The sequence below is a fragment of the Delphinus delphis genome, chromosome 11 (assembly GCF_949987515.2).
Source record: "Delphinus delphis chromosome 11, mDelDel1.2, whole genome shotgun sequence".
Lineage (NCBI taxonomy): Eukaryota > Metazoa > Chordata > Mammalia > Artiodactyla > Delphinidae > Delphinus > Delphinus delphis.
This window is the reverse complement of record NC_082693.1, coordinates 21,198,283-21,223,461: the sequence shown is the minus strand read 5'-3', so window position 1 is coordinate 21,223,461 and position 25,179 is coordinate 21,198,283. Positions and strand designations below refer to the sequence as shown.

At 39.3% G+C, this 25,179-nt stretch overlaps 1 protein-coding gene across 1 annotated transcript in view; it reads left to right on the top strand.

The window, feature by feature from the left end:
* LMNTD1 (lamin tail domain containing 1) overlaps window positions 1-25,179 on the top strand; it is a 442,143-nt gene that overhangs the window by 159,361 nt on the left and 257,603 nt on the right. The gene's annotated exons all lie outside the window — the stretch shown is intronic.

Sequence of the window (25,179 nt, the reverse complement as noted above, 5' to 3'; positions counted from 1 at the left end):
ATTATATATACCTATGGTTGGAAATCAGTTACTGGGTTCCCAAATGGAAATAGTTTCAGACAGAATGCAACTAGACAATATTGTGGAAAAACCATGGGCTTTGGAGTTAAAAGCCACTAGGCCAGTGGTGTGTGATGCACACCACCCCCCTTTTCATCTCTCCACAATTCCTTATCTAAAATTTACCTCTTGAGTTCCTCAGTTCCAAACCAATCAAGGACTTGGTTTTGGTTTCTTTGCTACTGCTGGTTTAGCCAGCTTACTGTCTTTGTAGAAACTCTTACTTCTATACAGACTCAAGTATGTAAATCCTTACTGCAAATAGAAAACCTTCCACATATTTCTCAACAACTACAACGTACCCTACACTTTTCTGTACTCTCCTTTAATCTTAGGTAGCTGTCCTCCCATTCCGTAGCTTAAAACGTGAGTGAAAGATGGACTAGTAAGAAGAACCTGGCCTGGAAAAATATCTAAGGAATTCTGCAAACCTATGTGGTAGCTGGGCTTTTCAGACAAAGACTCTGAAGTCTCAACTGTTTAAAAAAAAGAAAAACGTACAAAGATCACAATTACCAGTGGCAACATGGGAAAACCCATAGAGCATGCCACTTTCAAAACTCCTCAGAGAATTGGTTTCCCAAATATGGAAAATATAAAACAAAACCTTCTTTATTTATAAAAACTATTTGAATTTCTAATTCTTTAGGCCTTACAGGTTTATTATGAAAACCAAATTCATTTCCCCTAAGGGGTGAGAAAGAACCACTTCCTATTGCATCAAGTTATAGAATAGCACATTTTTAAAGCTCCATCATTTGTTTCTGGGGTAGCATTACATTGTCCTCTTCTGCGTTACGTAAGTCTGCCTTGGCCTTTCAAGCACAGAAACATTTTACCCTTGACACAGTTTGGAATTTGGAACTGCCTGTGAAAACATGAATAGCTTCATTTTTCCATTTGAAAAGTCCCTAAACACAAATTGATAAATTCTCAAAGAACTTCAGTGCAGAGTTTTCAGACTAGCACTTCAACTACTAAGACCTATATTCAAAGTGTTTGAATTGCCAGAAAAAACACAGCTGTTAGTCTATATCTCAGGCAATCTGTACACCATCTTTTAGGCAGGAGAGATTACAAAATGGGCCAAAGGTTAGATGCAAGTCTTAGAAGAATAAAAAATCAGTACTGAGAGGGCACCTACCCAAAGTGCCAAATATTAGCACTAACTTGGAATATCAGAAGTTTTAAATTACTAGCCCCCAAAAAAGTCACAGTCATCCATCAACCAATCCATCAGGTTGGGAGAAAGTTTTCTCCCAACCTGCAATTCTACTCTTGATAAATGCTCTTGTGTTTTGTTTTTCCTACGATTTAAAGGGTTGTGATGGCCTAGAAACTGGCCACCTGGGATAATTTCATGGCCTTGTGGATGGAGAGTGTCTCATGCGGTCAGGACGGCTGTGACAGAGACAGTCTCTGACATTTTCATAAACTAAATTGAATTCTTGGCACACTCTGAACTTAGATAGCATGAGTTTCCAGCCCTGCTCCTCCTTAGCTATATCAATTCTGCTTTAATTTCTGCCCTGATAATGTGATAAAATAAAGTGGGCCATTTTTTAGTCGAACTTCAATAATGATCTGAAGTACAACAAACTGCTCAAGTAATAAAGGAGTTTGTTTCTTAAAATGCGAAAAGGATCTTTGGGTTTTCTCAGTGTCTTTTATTATTAGAGTATATGTTCATATGTCTAAGCCCCCCCCGAGTTAGTTCAGATTTTGACTGTCCGGCTGCTATAGAGATAAGATAAGCTTTGGGCTACGTGTAGTTTCCTACGCTCACACTCTAACTCCTGTCTTTTCTCACCACTGGTGCAACTCCCCAGTGTGTTAGAATATTCTCATGAGAAACCCTGTCCTAGATATTCTGGGATCTACTAAACAAAACCAGTTGGTTACTCATACTCTTTCACTTCAATAAACATTTCCTGAGTCTATATATCTACCTTATGTCAGACTATATGATGTTTTGATTAATCCTCACATAATCCCTATTTTGCAGACGTAAAAAATGAGTCCAGAGAGTTTAAGTAACTTGGCCAAGGATACACAACAAATAAGCGGCATGCCAAGATGTCAATTCATGTTCTCTGGAACTATTTTTAGATACCATTAATCACTTTGAGATCCCTTAAGCTGACACAATAGAAGCATATATCACAATGGAAGCCATGTGTCTCCGGAACTCCTGGGACTAGTAAGGGGTTCAGTGAGTTCCCAATATGGCCCAGGGAGTGCGTTCAAGGATCTGATTTGCATTTTCTCCCTGACATTGGGTTTTGTGGCTGCTGAAGATGTAAAAATTTGATCAACAGTATACCAAACTGATATTTGCATTTCAGAAAACTTATACAACTTATAATCAATATTAATTGCATGGAATATCAAAGACCTATTATTCCATAGGCCTCAAGAGAATTGTAACCAGCACCTAAACATACACATTTCCTAATTTAGAATTTAATGAACTCCCTCCTAGCTTCTTGTTACTGGCTACTTTATTAAATGTAACGAATGGCTTCTCTTAGGCAACTCCTTTTTTCAGGGTGCAGGTACAATGAGACTCTTTCTGGCAGCTGTAGCTGTGATATTAATTGGATTGATGCCACTGTGATCCAAACTTCAGGATCTCCCAGTGGAAATCACAGAACTGTTTGAGTAGGGGGAAACCTTAGAAATCAACGAGTCCCAAAGTCTCAAACTGACAGCCCCCAGGCCACAGATGGCCTCGTTGTTTGTTCATCACAGTGATGACCCTAGTTGAATTCTTATAATTTTTTGAATTGGTTGCCAAAATTTTCAAGCAAGCGTATTTCAAATAAAAATCTAAATGTTAGGCTTCTCTTGAAAACTTGGAATATTAGGCAGCACTGGGCCTGCATTCCTGCATAGAAGCCACCAGCCACAGTGGATAGCAGGTGCTTCTGCAGATGGGGGCTGATCTCTCCAGTGTGACTCCATTGGGGCATTCCCTGATGGGCTGGCAGTGTTGTAGTCAGTGGTCTGTTGACGTTAATCATTGTGTTTGTATTATTATTTTCTTGTAGTACAGTTAAGAAGAAAGAAAATATTTCTGTCTTTGTCAGGAATGGGAAAACAAAATATAATCTGAGGGGGTACTGTGTTTAAAAAGAAAGACGAAAGCAAGCGTCTTTGTGGAAGAGAAGAATGTGCCTTTTGGTTAATACGCAAATGAAGCATCTCGGCTTCAAGTACATTTATGCTATTTGCTTGACCCTGTAAGCGTTTGAGAGCCACAATGTAGTCTTATTTTAGCGATCTAAACACAGTGATGGAAAGAAGTTAAATGGCTTCCTCAGGACCAATGTTTTTAGGCCATAACTAGAGTGAAGGTCTCCTCATCTTTTAGTATATTGCTTGCCATGTGGGAGATATCAAATACTTGAATTAATTTGTGGACTGAAATCTAAAAATATTTATCTTAATGTTTTGAAATGTTTTTAGAAAAAGAAGGTGAATTAAGACATGATATTAAAGAAATTTATATAAATTAAAAATGGGCACACAAACTGGCAGGTGTAAATTTCATTCTGTGTGGACTTTGGAGTTAGATAAACCTTTCCTCTTATCAGGTCCTTAATCAAGAGAGCCTTTTACCATCTTCTGTGTCTGTCAGGTATGTATTTTGTGCAACTACTGCAGAATTGTACTGCAGTGTATCTCAAATCAAACTATTAGGCTAGAATAAATACTTTTAAGAAAAAGGTTTCTCTCTCTCTCTCTCTCTCTCTCTCTCTCTCTCTCTCTCTCTCTCTCTCCCTCTCTCACACACACACACACACACACACACAAGCTCAGAAAAATAGCCTGCAAAATTTATATTTAATCATTCATATTTTTCAGTGTCACATCCTTTTTGTCTTTTTTCCTCTATTACTATAAGATTTAAATAGCTCTTTGGTTAAATTAAATGTTTCCCTCCTACCCATAAACACTAACAGAGAGTCTCAGGAAAAATTGAAAAATAAAGACATAGAAAAGAGAGGCCTGTTTTCACACCTTAATTTTTTTCAATCCAAATTAATCACAGGGGTCAGCTCTTCAAGGCACAACTATCTTAAGAAGATATGGGTCCATTCCTTACCTTATGAAACCACCCAAGAAATCAATCCAGACACTTTTCAAGGTCCTCCAGACACAGTTGTTCTACATCTTAAAGGGAGGTAGGGAAGTTTCTATATATGCCAAGTTTCTAGAACCTGAGTGTACCCTCTTAATATTTCATACTATCTCCCAAATTTTTTATTGATTTCTGTGATTAGTATGATTTTCTTTCAGAGGAAGAGATTCCAAAATGACAACCATGCTTAGAAATCACTCACAACCTTTCTTCATTGCCAGAAAGGCGTTTCTCATGTTTACCCTAGACACTGCATGAGTACCTTTACAATCATTGCCTCTGTTTAGTCATGTTAAACAGAAAACAGCTGATCACCATGCTCAAAAGAAAATTATTTTTTCCCCTCTAATTAGTCTCACCTCAATCTTCTTTTCTGTCATTTAATAATTGTGGATTTTTAAAAAGTGGTTCAAAGATAAGGCCTGTGTGATGTCAGTGACCCCAAAGGAGGGTTAAAAGGTGGTCGAGGATCCCGGTGCTGCATTATCCCAGCATATCTGGAGGTCCCAGACCCTTGTGTTATCCTGAGCAAACACCACAGATTTGGTCCACTCCTGCTGCCCTGCCCTGGTGGAAAGGCCCAAAGGCATCAGTAACCTTGACGGGGAGATATATACCTCAAGATGCCAGCATTTGTTCTTGAGGCAGCACATCATGGCAGGAAGAGCACAGAAGGTGGACCATCCACCCTGGCCTGCATTCCTCCTCTACTACTTGTTTAAATTTAATCAAATTACTTCACTTCTCTCAGCCTCTCTTTCCTAGTATGAATCATGGGGAAATGATGATAATAGTAATACCTACTGTCTTAGGTCCGTTCCTGGGGAAATAGACTCTGAGATTTGCAGGCAGGGGGTTTACTGTGGACACCGCGGTATCCACGTCTGTGGGAGAGTGAAGGAAACAGGACTGGACAGAGGGTGGTGTTGACCTACAGCTCAGTCACAGCAAACACCTCAGCTCATGCCACAAGGAGCTGGGCAGCTAAGGTGGCCCTTCAGAGTCACCCACCTTGCCTCAGTCAGTCAGGGAAGGAAGCATGACCATGTGTGATGTGGCTCTCTTCAGCAGACGGCAATTCCCGAAGAGTAACACAAGCCCCCAGCACTGCTGGGACACAGGGAAATGAGAGCATCAGTTCTCTAGGGGAGATCAGGACAGGATGCCGTGCACCCACGCCACCTGCCTTGTGTGGTTCTGTGGGGGTTACATAAGAAGCTCCATGAACAGCATTTTATACAGTGACTGGCACACAGTTTGCTATAAATATTATTCAGTAGACACTGATAAAGTATTCACTATTTGAAGATACTAGAAGAGACACTGAGGATGCTTAGGAAAGTATAAAAATAAATAATGAACAGACTGTGCCCTGAAAAGATCACAGTTGAATGGTGTAAGACCTGAACTAGAAGCTATAGAGAGTCTAACCCTCCTCATCATTGCATACGCCTTTATAATATCCTTCAGTGACCAAATGGATACCAAATACTCTCTATAGTGTATTCCTGACCTTAAGCATCTTGTGATCTCATTGGAGAACCAAGACTTATATGCATGGAAAAACCCAATAACAGCATGCTGTACAATTAAGTGTCCAATTGTGTGGCAGGGACGCTAAGTGGTGAGGCAGGTCAAGCTTGGAGAGATGGGGGTGCTGGATTCGTCAGGAGAGATTTATGGAGGAATGGATTTGACTTAGACATTGTCACGTGCCTAGACATTGGACGGATGGAGGGAATGAGGGAACTCCAGACTGAAGAAGAGAATGAATGAAGGGTCTGGCCATGTCTGTGTGTGGTGAGGACAGCAATGGAGATTTTATATTGACACATGCTACTAAATAGACCTCTACTAATCAGTGGAATCGGACTACTTCTGTGACAAATTGTGGCATTTATGCCTAATCCTACAAGCACTCTAGGAGTTTTGAGTAACATGGATGAAACTTGGTAACAGAAAGATTGATCTGTTGGTACTGAATAAGATGAGCTATACAAGGAAACCAATATTATGGGGAACCTCCCAGGTACTTTTTTCAGTCTCTTCTACTGATTTTGGTAAGTAATCCAGGGGACAGATATTGAAGCTGAGACTAGAGGCTAGAATTGGACACCTGGATATCAGACGCTTTGTGGGGAGGTTTTAGCAGAAAGGTAGTTTATACAGAGGAAAAAGCATAGGCTTTGGATCCAGACTTACAATGTAGGAGTTCAAATCATGATTCCACAATTTATATGACACATGACCTTGGACAGGCTCCATAACCACCCTGCCCCTTTATGTTTCCATCTGTAAAATGAAGTCAATTTTTCCCACCTTACCGTGTTGTAAGGACAAAATGATAACAGATATAAAATGCATCAAAGTTGCCTGCTAGACTTATAGAAGATATTCAATAAATGCTATTGTTCTTGTTGTCAATATTATTATTACACCCATGTCAGAAGTCTTTCTTCTCTCTCTTCCTTAAACTTATACTTTGGATTTGTCTCTGGTTGTCTGGGAATTCATAGTGCTTAAAATAAAAGGTAGCACTTAAATTCCACTCTTAAGGTCCATCATCCTCTCTCTTGAGTGTTGGAAGGAGCAAGGCTGAAGTTAACTGGTACCTTCCGTTGGTGGATGGAAGTGCCTTTATGAGAGGTTACTGGTAGGAGGCACCACCCTTCAAATTTCAACTCCATACTAATTATTCCACCTCGAGAGCATTTATTTTTGCAAGTCTTGAAGTATTTTCTAGAGCAGCCTATTAAACTGTCAACATCTCCAATGGAAGGTCCCGCTAGATATCTCTGTTCAGACAGGTCCCTCTTTTACATCTCGCCATCACCTTGCCCTGGAAAGGAGTAGAGCCTGGTGGTCAGGAGCAGACCTGCAGGTCAGGAGCTGTGCCTATGAAAATTAAGTAGAATTTAAAATTCGTTTTCTCAGTGGCAAATAGCCCCATTTCAAATGCTCAATAGCCACACGTGGCTAGTGGCTGCTGTATTGGACAGCACAGATTATAGGACATTTTGATCATCACAGAAACTTCTTTTGGACCTTGCTGCTCTAGAGCCAAACCAACTGGATTTAAATGCTGTCTAACACTTATTGTCTGTGTGACTTTACCCAGGCAATTTAAGCTTTCTGTGCCTTGGTTTTATCATCTATAAAATGAGGATATAAGTGCCAACTTTTGGGAGCATTCATGAGAATTAGATGAGTTAATATATATAATATATTTAGAGCAACCCCTAATTATCATCTGGTATTTTCTCAGTAACTGTTAGCAATTACTATTTATCAAAAACCAGGAAAAACAACACCTATTTCAGAAAGAAAACATAGAATGTATAGATGAAGGGTGGGGAGCTCAGAGTAGTTGCCCATTACCTGTGTTCCCAAATTCCGTATGATACAAAATCGTTGTGGGACTCATCATAAGACATGATGATCTTCTGTGTCTATGTCTGTTTTCTTTACTAGACCCCATGCCTTGGGAATTCAAGGACTAGTGTCTTATTCCTTTTCATACCCCTGGCACCTGCCATGAGGCCTTGAGCACACATGACACTCAATAAGTACTTTATTTTCAACATTGTTGAACTACCTTAAGTGCTCAAGAACTGGCAGCCTTCTTATTTATTAATATCTTAGCGGGAATAGTAGGATTGGAGTTTTGCTAATTTCAGTATATTTTTAACCAGATAGAGACAATGAACTTATAATTAGGTTTAGGGACAATGGGGAAGAATATTTAAAATCAGGAACGGATGAGACTATCCAGAATGGATGATCACTTCACATGTTGGGGACAAATTGAAAGGAGGGAAAGGAAAGAGCAAAGAGAGGAAATAGAGTTGATAAGTTGTCTGGGAGAAAGTTCAAAGACAAATTTTCCCTTCTTCAACATTTTACCACAGGCATATCCTGAAACCCTAGATATAATTATCTTGGCTGGAATGCCTGGGCTAGAGTAAACAGAAATCTGAGCGTGTCAACAAATTATTTAATTAAGCAGAGTAGGTGGCGATGTGAAAGCAAAATCGTAACGTGCAACAGGATAATGTGATTGAAAGCTTCAGCTGTGATGGAATGCAGAGAGAGTAAGACAAGAGAGAAAAATGACACAGTCCTGGGGACCAGACTCTGGACCTGGTTAGCCAATGTGAAAAATGAAACAAGAAATAAGATTCTTTTAATGGAACTCTATTATTCCAGAAAACACTTCTTGAGGATAAATATACATTTAAAAGCAACTGAGATTAAGCCATCACTTTAGATGAGCAGGGGTCAGGGGCAGGACTGCGAGTGGCATTAAAAAGGGCCTCAGGATTTGTGCCATCAGCATAAAAGTGCAGTTACAATTAAAAACAGAAATGAAGTGACTAAGAAGTAGAAAAGCTAGAAATGAACAGATGGCCGGGCAAGCAGCTTGCTAGGCTGCTCAAATTGGATATATTTTATATTTCATTCCAAGTTCACAAATATTAGGACATTAAAATGCATGAAACATGGTGTGTATCTCATCTTGCCATGTTTTTATTACTAAGTTAGAAAGAATTAGGCTGCCCGGAATGTATGCAGATGCATCAGTCTAAGCAAATGCTGAGTCAGGGGGGATCAGGAAGGTCAGCTGGGTTTCTCTTTTCCAAAGAGCCCGCTCAACTGTACACTGAGCAGCCTTCGCAGAGCCATTCCTACAGCGGCCACCCATGTCCAGAAAGACTGTGAAGAAGGTTAGATTGCTGATGACACTTTCCTTAAAGGTGGCGGTGGCCAGGCCCCCTGTTTGTTTTCAGTAGTAGGATTAAATTTAGGGAGTGTGTAGAGTGTTGCCTCTATACATGGAAGACGTTTTTATTGGACTTTAGTATGTCATTTACCCTAAGCAATCATTAATACAAGGTACCTGCACTGTGGTCAGTAGACCATGGGTGACACCAGAGCGTCATTATGAGACTGTTTTTCACACATTTTCTGCTGAGTCTGAAGCTCACTTCCCGGGTTGACTGAGGCCACATGGTGAGAACAAGGTTTTCATTGGTTCACAAGTTTATTGATTAAGAAATATGAGTATGTTTAGACTAAGTGACCTCTCTTCAACTGTTTTGTTTGATCTTGGCCCATGTCTAGGGTTCTGTAACCAGATCATGACTCTGATTCTCTAACGGAAAACTTGTCAAGTTTCTTTCTGCGTGTTTGGGAAACTGCACATGCGTTCTAGGCCACCAGGTTCTCGTCTCTGTCTTCAGAGACATAGTGATGCATCCCTGGAAATGAAGAGAAATTTCATCCTCCCCACTTTTCATTTTTACTTGAACCAGGATAGTACTATATTCATTCAGTCAGTCGGTCACGTAATGTATATATTTTGAGTGCCCACTGTGTGCTAGGTACTGAGCCAGGAACTTGGAATAAAAGGGTCTTTGCACTTATGTTTTAAAAAAAGACCAACTTTCTCACAGCCTGTGTGTATTAACTCTGACTCCTTTCGACATAATCTAAATGCAGTGTAGAAAAACATCCAAACCTAACACCTATGGAGGCTGCAGCTGCACATATAAAGAAATACCCAAAAGAGTGTGTGCCGTTCCCCTATTTGCAACTCTCACCTGCTCTGAGTTATAGCCTAGAAATACTGGATGTCTGTAAAAGGCATCATTTGGCTCCCAGTTTGTAGAGTCACTGGAAGAGGAGTATTTAACTTCCTCTGTGCACCGTATTAACAGCTGAAAGGAAAATCACTCTTTGACTAAAAAGAAGGAAACAAAATTGTGTGTGGTCATATGCATAATTACATACTTTTATATGTTATCCCGAAAGATATAGATGTGTATATAAATTAATATATATTTTTATCATATATGTACAATTTACCTATGTACAAATACAATAGAAAATAACATAAGTTTTTAAACATGGTTAAGGCAGCTTTCATTGTAGGCATGGACTTGAAGAAGTATCATTGTACGTGTGTGTGTGTGCGTGCACATAGGCGTGCATGGCCCATGTGGGTGTGTTGGGATAGGGATGGAGGCTAGGGGAGGATGGAGATACCATGAGAAGGAAAGCAGAGCACAGAAACACAGAATTCCTTGGCATCTTCCATCATAATTATTCAATGGGTATGGATGGTACAATAATCATGACCAGTAGAGATGGTAATAGAAGGGACAGGTTGCAAAAAAATGATTAGAGGATGTCAAGATGGTACCTTGGTTGCATTAGTAGCATATACTGCTGCTAATTTAATATGTAATACTATATATTTATATGTAATATATTGGCATATATGTACACAGATAATATATGCATAAATTAGGCACCAATAGTAAATAGAAATGTCCTTTACATTTCCAATGAAACTGACAGTAAGCTTTCTTTAGATGATAGCAGGGTTAAGCCAACTTTATTTATAAATATAAACTATATATCAAAAGTAATTTAAAAATCCATCTGTATGAAATTTGGTATAAAGAATGAGCATATTTTAAAACTGATGAAATATGTATATCATTTGCATCCATACCCAGCTATGATTACATGATTTTTTTAAAGCCAATAATTATTTCAGTATTCATCTAAAATATTCTGATTGAATGAGGAGATAAACAAATCTACGATTAGAAGATGAAAGGAGCATGTATATGTAAAATCATCAGAGAGTGTACTTGAGAAAATTACACAAATGCTTGAGGAAAATTTATGTAAATATCATTTTTTTAGAAACTTAAATGCAAAAAAGTTCCAAAAGTGGTATATTATGTCATAAATATGTATCATTCTAAAAGTAATGCTGAAGGCATAAAACATTTCTCTTTGGGATAAACAATATTTAATGAAAATAGGAAAACATTTCCGAAGTAACTTGACTGGAAGTGTTTACATCAGCTACAACTGTTTCACTAAAAAATAAGCATAGATAGTTCAGTGGAGAGGATAAGTGATGTATGCTTTTTCTTCAACATAGCTGGCTTAAGGGTTAGATATTTCAAAGATAGAAATTGTTTTAACAGCTTAAAAATAAGATTTACAAAGTTGAACAATAGAGTATATTTCCTTTCACTAACTCTGCAGTTACTCTCATTCTCACAATTGTGGTCTCATGGTCTTAGAACACAGAGAACAGAAACCATGGACAGAAGGATGGCTAAAAGACACACTAGGCTTAGGGAATGGCATACCCACTAATGCTATCAACTTGAGATCCACTTCATAAAATTAAATAACTAATACTGAGCGCTTACTACGTGCCAAGTATTGTGAAAGATGGTTTTCATTTATTTTAAAAAGTTAATCCTTCCAAAGCCCTAAGAGAGTTACAATTATTACCCCCACGTTACAGGTGGAGAAACAAAGACATAGCGTGATTTATGTGAACGTGCCCAAGGTTGAGCAACTAGAAAATGGCAGAGCAGGATGAAACGTAGAAAACTATACCTTGAAACACTGATCTGGACAGCCAACCATATTAAACCCAACTATAATTCTTTTTTCTTTTTTTTTGAATTTTATTTTATTTATTTTTTTATACAGCAGGTTCTTATTAGTTATTCATTTTATACATATTAGTGTATATATGTCAATCCCAATCTCCCAGTTCATCCCACCACCACCCCCCGTGGCCACTTTCCCCCCTTGGTGTCCATAAGTTTGTTCTCTACATCTGTGCCTCAACTTCTGCCCTGCAAACCGCTTCATCTGTACCATTTTTCTAGGTTCCACATATATGCGTTAATATACGACATTTGTTTTTCTCTTTCTGACTTACTTCCTATGACAGCCTCTAGATCCATCCATGTCTCTACAAATGACCCAATTTCTTTCCTTTTTATTGCTGAGTAGTATTTCATTGTATATATGTGCCACATCTTCTTTATCCATTCATCTGTCGATAGGCATTTACATTGCTTCCATGACCTGGCTATTGTAAATAGTGCTGCAGTGAACACTGGGGTGCATGTGTCTTTTGGAATTATGGTTTTCTCTGGGTATATGCCCAGTAGTGGGATTGCTGGATCATATGGTAATTCTATTTTTAGTATTTTAAGGAACCTCCATACTGCTCTCCATAGGGGCTGTATCAATTTACATTCCCACCAGGAGTGCAAAAGGGTTCCCTTTTCTCCACACCCTCTCCAGCATTTGTTCTTTGTAGAATTTCTGATGGTGCCCATTCTAACGGGTGTGAGGTGATACCTCATTGTAGTTTTGATTTGCATTTCTCTAATAATTAGTGACGCTGAACAGCTTTTCATGTTCTTCTTGGCCATCTGTATGTCTTCTTTGGAGAAATGTCTATTTACCTCTTCTGCCCTTTTTTTTTTTTAATTTTATTTATTTATTTATTTTTGGCCATGTTGGGTCTTCGTTTCTGTGTGAGGGCTTTCTCTAGTTTCGGCAAGCGAGGGCCACTCTTCATCGCTGTGCGCGGGCATCTCACTATCGTGGCCTCTGTTGTTGCGGAGCACAGGCTCCAAACGCGCAGGCTCAGTAGTTCTGGCTCACGGGCCTAGTTGCTCTGCAGCATGTGGGATCTTCCCAGACCAGGGCTCGAACCCGTGTCCCCTGCATTGGCAGGCAGATTCTCAACAACTGCACCACAAGGGAAGCCCGTCTGCCCATTTTTTAATTGGGTTTTTTGTTTTTTTTAATATTGAGCTGCGTGACCAGTTTATGTATTTTGGAGATTAATCCTTTGTCCGTAGATTCGTTTGCAAATATTTTCTTCCATTCTGAGGGTTGTCTTTTTGTCTTGCTTATGGTTTCCTTTGCTGTGCAAAAGCATTTAAGTTTCATTAGGTCCCATTTGTTTATTTTTGTTTTTATTTCCATTACTCTAGGAGGTGGGTCAAAATAAATCTTGCTGTGATTTGTTTCAAAGAGTGTTCTTCTTATGTTTTCCTCTAAGAGTTTTATAGTGTCCAGTCTTACATTTAGGTCTTTAATCCATTTTTTTTAAACATCTTTATTGGAGAATAATTGCTTTACAATGGTGTGTTAGTTTCTGCTTTATAACAAAGTGAATCAGTTATACATATACATATGTTCCCATATCTCTTCCCTCTTGCATCTCCCTCCCTCCCACCCTCCCTATCCCACCCCTCTAGGTGGTCACAAACCACCGAGCTGATATCCCTGTGCTATGCAGCTGCTTCCCACTAGCTATCTATTTTACGTTTTGGTAGTGTATATATGTCCATGCCACTCTCTCACTTTGTCACAGCTTACCCTTCCCCCTCCCCATATCCTCAAATCCATTCTCTAGTAGGTCTGTGTCTTTATTCCCGTCTTACCCCTAGGTTCTTCATGACCTTTTTTTTTTTCTTTTCTTAGATTCCATATATATGTGTTATCATACGGTATTTGTCTTTCTCTTTCTGACTTCACTCTGTATGACAGACTCTAGGTCCATCCACCTTACTAAAAATAACTCAATTTCGTTTCTTTTTATGGCTGAGTAATATTCCATTGTATATATGTGCCACATCTTCTTTATCCATTCATCTGATGATGGACACTTAGGTTGTTTCCATCTCCTGGCTATTGTAAATAGAGCTGCAATGAACATTTTGGTACATGACTCTTTTTGAATTATGGTTTTCTCAGGGTATATGCCCAGTAGTGGGATTGCTGGGTCGTATGGTCTTTCTATTTGTAGTTTTTTAAGGAAACTTCATACTTTTCTCCGTAGTGGCTGTATCAATTTACATTCCCACCAGCAGTGCAAGAGTGTTCCGTTTTCTCCACAGCCTCTCCAGCATTTATTGTTTCTAGATTTTTTGATGATGGCCATTCTGACCGGTGTGAGATGATATCTCATTGTAGTTTTGATTTGCATTTCTCTAATGATTAGTGATGTTGAGCAATCTTTCATGTGTTTGTTGGCAGTCTGTATATATTCTTTGGAGAAATGTCATTTAGGTCTTCTGCCCATTTTTGGATTGGGTTGTTAGTTTTTTTGTTATTGAGCTGCATGAGCTGCTTGTAAATTTTGGAGATTAATAGTTTGTCCATTGCTTCATTTGAAAATATTTTCTCCCATTCTGAGGGTTGTCTTTTGGTCTTATTTATGGTTTCCTTTGCTGTGCAAAAGCTTTTAAGTTTCATTAGGTCCCATTTGTTTATTTTTGTTTTTGTTTCCATTTCTCTAGGAGGTGGGTCAAAAAGGATCTTGCTGTTATTTATGTCATAGAGGGTTCTGCCTATGTTTTCCTCTAAGAGTTTGATAGTGTCTGGCCTTACCTTTAGGTCTTTAATCCATTTTGAGTTTATTTTTGTGTATGGTGTTAGGGAGTTTTCTAATTTCATACTTTCACATGTACCTGTCCAGTTTTCCCAGCACCACATATTGAAGAGACTGTCTTTTCTCTACTGTATATTCTTGCCTCCTTTATCAAAGATAAGGTGACCATATGTGTGTGGGTTTATCTATGGGCTTTCTGTCCTGTTCCATTGATCTATATTTCTGTTTTTGTGCCAGTACCTTACTGTCTTGATTACTGTAGCTTTGTAGTATAGTCTGAAGTCAGGGAGTCTGATTCCTCCAGTTCCATTTTTTTCCCTCAATATTGCTTTGGCTAGTCAGGGTCTTTTGTGCTTCCATACAAATTGTAAAATTTTTGTTCTAGTTCTGTGAAAAATACCAGTGGTAGTTTGATAGGGATTGCATTGAATTGTAGATTGCTTTGGGTAGTAGAGTCATTTTCACAAGATTGATTCTTCCAATCTAAGAACATGGTATATCTCTCCATCTATTTGTATCATCTTTAATTTCTTTCATCAGTGTCTTATAATTTTCTGCATATAGGTCTTTTGTCTCCCTAGGTAGGTTTATTCCTAGGTAATTTATTCTTTTTGTTGAAATGGTAAACGGCACTGTTTCCTTAATTTCTCCTTCAGATTTTTCAGCGTTAGTGTATAGGAATGCAAGAGATTTCTGTGAATTAATTTTCTATCCTGCAACTTTACCAAATTCATTGATTAGCTCTAGTAGTTTTCTGTTGGCATCTTTAGGATTATCTATGTATAGTATCATATCATCTGCAAACAGTGACAGTTTTACTTCTTCTTTTCCAATTTGAATTCCTTTTATTTCTTTTGCTCTTCTGATTGCCATGGCTAGGACTTCCAAAACTATGTTGAATAATACTGATGAGAGTGGACATCCTTGTCTTGTTCCTGGTTAGAGGAAATTCTTTCAGTTTTTCACCATTGAGAATGATGTTTGCTGTGGGTTTGTCATATATGGCCTTTATTATGTTGAAGTAGGTTCCCTCTATGCCCACTTTCTGGAGAGTTTTTATCATAAATGGGTGTTGAATTTTGTCGAAAGCTTTTTCTGCATCTATTGAGATGATCATATGGTTTTTATTCTTCAGTTTGTTAATATGGTGTATCACATTGATTGATTTGCATATATTGAAGAATCCTTGCATCTCTGGGATAAATCCCACAAGATCATAGTGTATGCTCCTTTTAATGTGTTGTTGGATTCTGTTCACTGGTATTTTGTTGAGGATTTTTGCATCTATATTCAACAGTGATATTGGTTTGTAATTTTCTTTTTTGTAGTATCATTGTCTGGTTTTGGTATCCGGGTGATGGTGGCCTCATAGAATGAGTTTGGGAGTGTTCCTTTTCTGCAGTTTTTTGGAAGAGTTTGAGATGATTGGGTGTTAGCGCTTCTCTAAATGTTTCATAGAATTCACCTGTGAAGCCAACTGGTCCTGGACTTTGGTTTGTTGGAAGATTTTTAATCACAGTTTCAATTTCATTGCTTGTGATTGGTCTGTTCATATTTTCTGTTTCTTCCTCGTTTGGTCTTGGAAGGTTATACCTCTCTAAGGATTTGTCCATTTCTTTCAGGTTGTCCATTTTATTGGCATAGAGTTACTTGTAGTAGTCTCTTAGGATGCTTTGTATTCCTGTGGTGTCTGTTGTAACTTCTCCTTTTTCATTTCTAATTTTATTGATTTTGAGTCCTCTCCGTCTTTTTCTTGGTGAGTCTGGCTAATGGTTTATCAGTTTTGTTTATCTTCTCCAAGAACCAGCTTTTAGTTTTATTGATCTTTGCTATTGTTTTCTTTGTTTCTATTTCGTTTATTTCTGCTCTGATCTTTATGATTTCTTTCATTTTACTAACTTTGGGTTTTGTTTGTTCCTTTTTCTCTAGTTCCTTTAGGTGTAAGGTTACATTGTTTATTTGAGATGTTTCTGGTTTGTTGAGGTAGGCTTGTATTGCTATAAACTTCCCTATTAGAACTGCTTTTGCTGCATCCCGTAGGTTTTGGGTCGTCGTGTTTTCATTGTCATTTGTCTCTAGGTATTTTTTGATTTCCTCTTTGTTTTCTTCAGTGATCTCTTGGTTATTTAGTAACATACTGCTTAGCCTCCAGGTGTTTGTGGTTTTACTTTTTTTTCCCTGTTATTGATTTCTTATCTCATAGGATTGTGGTCAGAAAAGATGGTTGATATGATTTCAATTTTCTTAAATTTACTGAGGCTTGATTTGTGACCCAAGATGTGACCTATCCTGGAGAATGTTCGTTGTGCACTTGAGAAGAAAGTGTAATCTGCTGTTTTTGGATGGAATGTCCTATAAATATTAATTAAATCTATCTGGTCATTTAAAGCTTCTGTTTCTTTCTTAATTTTCTGTTTGGATGATCTGTCCATTGGTGTTAGTTGGGTGTTAAATTCCCCCACTATTATTGTCTTACTGTCGATTTTCTCTTTTATAGCTGTTAGCAGTTGCCTTATGTATTGAGGTGCTCCTATGTTGACTGCATATATATTTATAATTGTTGTATCTTCTTCCTGGATTGATCCCTTGATCATTGTGTAGTGTCCTTCCTTGTCTCTTGTAACAATCTTTGTTTTAAAGTCTCTTTTATCTGATATGACTGCTGCCACTCCAGCTTTCTTTTGATTTCTATTTGCATGGAATATCTTTTTCCATCCCGTCACTTTCAGTCTCTGTGTGTCCCTAGGTCTGAAGTCGGTCTCTTGTAGACAGCATATATATGGATCTTGTTTTTGTATCCATTCAGCTAGCCTGTGTCTTTTGGTTGGAGCATTTAATCCCTTCACGTTTAAGTTAATTATCGATATGTATGTTCCTATTACCATTTACTTAAATTGTTATGGTTTTGTTTTCGTAGGTCCTTTTCTTGTCTTGTGTTTCCCACTTAGAGAAGTTCCTTTAGCGTTTGCTGTAGAGCTGGTTTGGTGGAGCTGAATTCTCTTAGCTTTTGCTTGTCTGTAATGCTTTTGGTTTCTCCATCGAATCTGAATGTGATCCTCTCTGGGTAGAGTAATCTTGGTTGTAGGTTCTTTCCTTTCATCACTTTAAATATATCATGCCACCCGCTTCTGACTTGTAGAGTTTCTGCTGAGAAATCAGCTGTTAACCTTATGGGAGTTCCCTTGTATATTAATTGTTTTTCCCTTGTTGCTTTCAATAATTTTTCTTTGTCTTTAATTTTTGTCAATTTGATTACTATGGGTCTCAGTGTGTTTCTCCTTGGGTTTATCCTGCCTGGGACTCTCTGTGCTTCCTGGACTTGGGTGGCTGTTTCCTTTCCCATGTTAGGGAAGTTTTAGACTATAATCTCTTCAAATATTTTCTCAGATCCTTTCTCTCTCTCTTTTCCTTCTGGGACCCCATAATGTGAATGCTGTTGCGTTTAATGTTCTCCCAGAGGTCTCTTAGTCTGTCTTTGTTTCTTTTCATTCTTTTTTCTTTATTCTGTTTCATAGCAGTGCATTCCACCATTCTGTCTTCCAGGTCACTTATCCGTTCTTCTGCCTCAGTTATTCTGCTATTGATTCCTTCTAGTGTATTCTTCATTTCAATTATTGTATTGTTCATCTCTGTTTGTTTGTTCTTTAATTTTTCTAGGTGTTTGTTCTTTAATTCTTCTAGGTCTTTGTTAAACATTTCTTGCATCTTCTCGATCTTTGCCTCCATTGTTTTTCTGAGGTCCTGGATCATCTTCACTATCATTATTCTGAATTCTTTTTCTGGATGGTTGCCTATCTGTACTTCATTTAGTTCTTTTTCTGGGGTTTTATCTTGTTCCTTCATCTGGTACATAGCCCTCTGCCTTTTCATCTTGTCTATCTTTCTGTGAATGTGGTTTTTGTTCCACAGGCTGCAGCATTGTAGTTCTTCTTGCTTCTGCTGTTTGCCCTCTAGTGGATGAGGCTATCTAATAGACTTGTGGAAGTTTCCCTATGGGAGGGACTGGTGGTGGGTAGAGCTGGCTTTTGCTCTGGTGGGCAGACCTCAGTAAAACTTTAATCTGATTGTTTGCTGATGGGTGGGGCTGGGTTCCCTCCCTGTTGGTTGTTTGGCCCGAGGTGACCCAACGCTGGAGCCTGCCCAGGCTCTTTGGTAGGGCTAATGGTGGACTCTGGGAGGGCTCATGCCAAGGAGTACTTCCCAGAACTTCTGCTGCCAATGTCCTTGTCTGCACGGGGAGCCACAGCCACCCCCCTCCTCTGCAGGTGACCCTCCAACACCAGCAGGAAGGTCTGGTTCAGTTTCCTACGGGGTCATTGCTCCTTCCCCTGGGTCCCGATGCGCACACTACTTTGTGTGTGCCCTCCAAGGGTGGAGTCTGTTTCCCCCAGTCCTGTCAAAGTCCTGCAATCAAATCCTGCTTGCCTTCAAATTCTGATTCTCTAGGAATTCCTCCTCCCGTTGCCAGACCCCCAGGTTGGGAAGCCTGAGGTAGGGCTCAGAATCTTCACTCCAGTGGGTGGAATCTTGTAGTATAATTTTTCTCCAGTTTGTGAGTCACCCACCCAGCAGATATGAGATTTGATTTTATTCTGATTGCGCCCCTCCTACCATCTCATTGTGGCTTCTCCTTTGTCTTTGGTTGTGGGGTATCTTTTTTGGTGGGTTCCAGTGTCTTCCTGTCGATGATTGTTCATCAGTTTGTTGTGATTCTGGTGCTCTCACAAGAGGGAGTGAGCGCCTGTCCTTCTTCTCTGCCATCTTGAACCAATCTCCCAAGCTATAACTCTTAATGATTAATTTTCTCTCTGGAAGTCAAAGAACTGTTAAGTAACCTGCCCAAGATTATTTCACAGATTAAGTGTCAGAGCAGGATTTAAACCCAATCTGTCTGACTCCAAAGCCGCCTTCCACTGTGCTTTGCTGCCTTTCATTTGAGATGTTGCCAAGTACTTGTGCCACATCCTGGCACCTGCAGTTTATTGGGCTGGCACCATCTGGTCAAGGACCTTCCCAGGGTGCTAGCTCATGAGCAGGGGCCAGAGGAGGACCCTTGCCTAAAAGTCCATCCAACTTGTCCAGCTGCAAGTCACAATCTGTTAACTTTGTGCCATGGTGACGCCTCAAGGGACCTGCATTCTGTTCAATACAGAGCTGACCACAGTATCTCACAATGAGTTAAAATGTGTGAATAACCATAAATCATGAGAGGTAGCTTAGAGGGAAAAAGTCAAACGGGACCTATTAATAAGAAGAAGAATAAGACTACCATATACTTACTGGAGTTTCTAGAAACTAAATGAACATTAAGAAATTTATCTGAATACGTCTAATCTATTACGCAACTAAAACATTGACTATTGCTTAGAACCAGATTTTTTAATTAATGTAGCCTTATATGGATAGTAATCATAATACTATCCATTATCATGAATAGTAATCAAAATAAACATTATTCTTTGGAAAAGCATGATGTCAATATTGCACATCCTATGTTATTGAAAAAGAATTCTTCTGCTTCAATGCCAGTTATGTCGATCTGCAGATGAATTTCTTCAGAAAGATCCTTGAGGGTCTAGATACTTAAAATGTGTGTGCCTGTTTTACAATAGCTTGAATGTGGGTGTGCTGACAATGGAAATAAAAACTTCGGAATTATTACAAATGCACTCCCCCAAACAGATCACTTTTAGTGTGTACAGAGGCAATTTGAACTTGGCCAAAACTGGTATTTCATACAGAGAAGGCTGCTGAGACCAAATGCTAGGATTATTACGGGACCACTAGAGAAATTCTAGATAGAAAGAGTGCAATGAAAGGATAGAATTTTGTGAGACAAATGACCTTTCAGCATTGCTAAGGAATTCTTGTGGTGGATTTTTCTCCTTAATTCAACAGACAGCAAATAAAGCAATAAATCTGAACATGCCCGACCACTAGGAAATCATTTCTCCTGCTAAATGGAGTTGTAATAGGAAGCAGAACTCAGATGGTCAAGCTGATGAAGTTCTGCTCCCGCGGGGCCCATCTTTCAGTGGTGAGCTTTCTCGAGAGCCCCAAGGCTGATAAGCTGCTGACTCTTGGAGTCCTGCCTCTGCCAGCTGACACTAAGTGGCCAGACACAGAGCAGACCTGTCCTCCTGCATCAGCCAGCCTCACCCTCTTCCTTTCCCAGATGGAAAGGGACTCCAGGGCAGTCAGTGCAGACCCAGTGTGACACAGGGACTTCTGCTATGCACTCCTTTTTTCCCTCAGTCTGTTGATTCCTTTAAGTCTGGAGAACTGGAAACTATCCCTGAAGAAATAGACCTAACCTCTTTCCTGCCAGGAGACACTATAATTTAAGAAAAACGGTCTTTTCTTCCCTAAGGAGCAGATGTTATTTAGATTGTTATAGGGCTCTCTTTATTCTGGCAAAACTTGTAAAAAATACTTGCTACATAAAATAAGCAAAGCCTGTCTAAAGGATACTTTACACTCAATGTTCCCATTATGCAGTAGTAAAGTTGTCACCAAGTGAACCGTTTTTAAGGATAGAGTTATAGCTGGGGTCTAGATCCTGGATCAAGCACTTGTTTTGTTTTCCTGTTTTGTTTTGTTTTCCTTCTATCCATAACTTCATTCTTCTGTATTTCAAGAAAATCTGATTTGGTTAACCATAGAGTTGACTTGTACTTTCACCAGGATTACCTGTTTTTTTGTGATGCTAAAACATTAAGGGATATGTCCTATAAGTGATTTTAGCTAATTGCGTGAAAATTCTCTAAATAACAGAAGAAAAGGCTAATGAACTTCAAGTGAGATTCTTTTTTTTTTTTTTTTTTTTGCGGTACGCGGGCCTCCCACCGTTGTGGTCTCCCCCGCTGCGGAGCACAGGCTCCGGACGCGCAGGCTCAGCGGCCATGGCTCACGGGCCTAGCCGCTCCGCGGCATGTGGGATCTTCCGGGACCGGGGCACGAACCCATGTCCCCTGCATCGGCAGGCAGACTCTTAACCACTGTGCCACCCGGGAAGCCCCAGGTGAGATTCTTGAAGGACTAATTCACTATTAAATCTACTATTCCGCTCCTTGTCCACGTGTAGTTATCAGACAATGTCTGATATGTCTTGCTTAAGGTGCAACCATATCACTGCTTAGCTCTTGAAGTGTGTTGTCAACACAAACAAGATCTCTATTAGGAACAAAATTCTTAAAGCCAAGGTGCTAGGAAAAGATGGTGCAAAACATTGTGTTTTCAAGAAGCAAACAACCTTGTTTCTAACGAGGCTGATATCTGACCCATCAGGAGAGGCTCCCTCGTCCACGGGGGTGGAGTTGATTTAGTCTGGAAAAGCTGAGAGATCAACTCTGGAGAGGAGCAAACTGGAGTATTGGGCTGGGAACTGGGAAACTTGGGCTGTAGTGCTGGATTTGCCAGTAACATGGCATGCCGAGTTAGGCAATGTTACTGTACCCCTCTGGGTTTCAATTCCCTTGTTTATTAGATGAGGAGGGAAAGGCTTTTTAGCAGATTTCCATGGTAGTTGCCAGCCTAACATGCCATGGTCTCGGATTGCACTTGAACTAGCATAAATACCTAAGTCAGAAATATTGTTTGATAGTAATTGGAAATACCTTTCACATTCTCATGTACGTGTATTTGGGATTATACAGTGTGTGCACACGAGTGATTTTTTTCTCTAGTTATTTCTAAGTAATCATGAATTTAAGATAGTTTCATTACATTTTTAGTTCTAAGAAAGGAGAATATGGTTGTAGGATATTTTGGGCAGGTTCTGTATTTAAGGGACAAATCACTTTTACTAAATTCCTACTTAAAATCCTAAGTGGAGTATTGTATTTCCAAGGAACCAATGATCCTACAGGATTTTATAAAAATATTCCTGAATTTTATCCAAGAAGAGGCTTCATTTGAAATTGGTGGGAGTCTATTTCTTAAACAATGATTTTTCTACTTTCTCTTCTAATCAAGTAATTAGAAGAAACTAACTCATTAATTCATTTTGCTATTTCTGAGTGCCTACCAAGTGTAGATCACTGCCAGGAATTGTGGGGATTAGAGAAGTAAATAAGACACAATTCCTGCCCTCAGTATAGGATTATGTTTATATACTCACAGGATTCAGACATTCAAAGAACTAATAGAATGTATCAGTTATTTCTATATTATATTTCTTTTTTTTTTTCTTGTTCCACTTACCTTATATCAAAGAAGGGAGAAGAAACATACCGTTTTTGTAAGACCATATTGATAGGGGGAAATGCTTTATCACCAGAAAGAAAGTTTTTGTGGTGCAGAGGGGAGTCATCTTTTGTCTGGTGATGCCAGGGTTGATACAGTGCACAAACCCTGTCCGTTTTGAAACACAACCTGCCCTAATCCTTAGGCATCTGGGTGTGCCTGACATTCATGTCAGCACTGCTTTGAAGGCTGCTGTTTTGCATCACAAAGCAGCTTCAGAGAACCCTTGCGCAGGAGTAGGGAGCATGGCTATCTATCTCTGCAGCAACTGCAACATGAGTTGTCTTTCCATCTATACAAAGACTGAGGGCGTGAGAAATACCACAGGGCAGAGGGTCTGGGGTCCTGCAACACTGGATGGGAGTCACTTTGCTGTACCCTTGGATGGAGTGTGGATGAAGAATCCCTAATCTAGGACTTCTCTGCTTCCATATTTTTCATGCCAAACTGCATCAGAAATTGGATCGCTACAGCCTATAACCTTCAGACAGTGAAGGCTGGCTACAAACGACACAGTAAACACAAGAAATATGTGGTGACCACACCCAGTTGCAGTGAAAGTCTTGTTTTACTGCTCTTTGGTGGTAAGAATTGACTTTATAGAGTAACTTGGAGGAGAAAGGAGATACGTTACGAAGTGGAGAATTTCCAGCCGGTTAAGAATAGTGTGAAGGTAGTATTGGCTACCCATCTGGTGTTCACAGCACAGACAAACCAGGAATATGTTACCACAGGTTGGAGATGAGGGAAATCAAGTAGCCACTGGGGATTTGAACTGTCCTGTCTCTGTGATTCTGTGATTTAACTCATCTTTCACAAGGTCTCTACTGGAGACTTTAATGCAGATAAGTTGTAGTACAGATTTTCCTAAATTCAGTCCCATGCAATATGAGTTCTTGGAGATTCCAGTTATGCCAGAAATAAGAGTTCTGTGACAAAACAGGTTTGGAAAATGCTGGATACTAGACACTAGACCCTTCCATTGGAGATTCACAGTGCGTATTACCAGTGCAGTTGACAAAGTTGGTAGCGAAGAAACTTGTTTAAACTTTAACTCCGTATTTCCCAAACATATTTATTTCAAACATTATAACCCTCATTGTCCATAAAACTAGTGTTCCAAAATCCACGGCTTGAGAAATGTCCTGTGGGAAAAGGAACGTGACTTTTTGAGTCATGTCAACTTGGTGGTAAGTCTGCTTAAGCCACAGATTAATTGCTTGAGCTTAAAGAAGCTTGTTACCATGGCGAGCTTCAATGCCTTCATCTGAAAAATATAGGAAATACTTCCCCATGTAGGGTCTAATGAGTATTAAAATAATTCTTGTAAAGTGCCTAATAGTACCTGGGCGACAGCAAGTGCTCAATAATTTATTTATAATTTATGACTACTTCTACCAGTTACTATTATCAGGACTTTTTTTTTCACTTGGGCACCTAATCATTCCTCTTGTAGTTTAAAATCCACTTCCCTTTGTCTATCTTTGATAGAGATAGATGTAGTGTCACTAACCATTAAAATAACCCCGATTGCATGATTTGGTGAAACAGTTTCCTGGCCCAGTCTTTGGCCATGGGACAAAAGCCCTCAGCTCTGTGATCCCCAGCCCCTAGCTTCAGGGAAGAGCTTTACTTTAAACACTCCTCCTCGACAGACCAGAGCTGAGGGGCACAGTATTACAAAGGAGTCCTAAGCAGGGTGCTTGAAGGTAGAAGAACACCCACTCAAACGGTATTTCCCTTCTTTGAACTTCCACAAAATTTTGTTTCAACTCTAGTTATGGGACTGACATTTTAGGATTGGGGGGGACTGTTGTGTACCCCTTACATGCATGACATTTATTGTCTGGATCTGGCATTTTAAATATTTGTTGTCCTGAATGCAGAGATGGTCCTTCCAACCAATCCATAATCTGAGTCCCCAGGTTCATCCTCAGAATTTAGGCTATTATCTCTATTTTGGCTTTAGTCCTTATAGGAGCAAAATTCTAGTTGAGAAAGCCTAGTGCTGTACAGTGTTTCAATAATGCTTTCCTTTGCAAAACATGACTTCTTCCTGAAATGAAAGACTTAAAAGAAAAAATGCATTATTATTGTAATGAGGTCAGGAGAATGCTCAGAGTGGATATCCACTCTGTGGTCAATGTTCGAGGTGCAAATTGAAATATATTTTTTCTTGATGACTACTCAGTGCTCTTGTGACGGCATTCTTCTCTCTCTCTCTCTCTCTCTTGCCAAGAGCCCTTTCTTTGAAAGCATGGTGATTAAGGGCACAGACAGACATGGGTTCAAGTGGCCCGGGGCAGGCTGCCTTTTCTGATCCTCAGATTTCCCATTTGTAATAGGGGATAATGATTCTAGGGGTCATCGATAAAAATAAATATGTATGTAGAGCTTGACACATAGGAAGTGCTCAATCAAAGTTAGCTATCATCATAATCTTTTGGAGTTTATTTCTTAACAAATAATCAGATGATTATCATTATATAACTTTTTA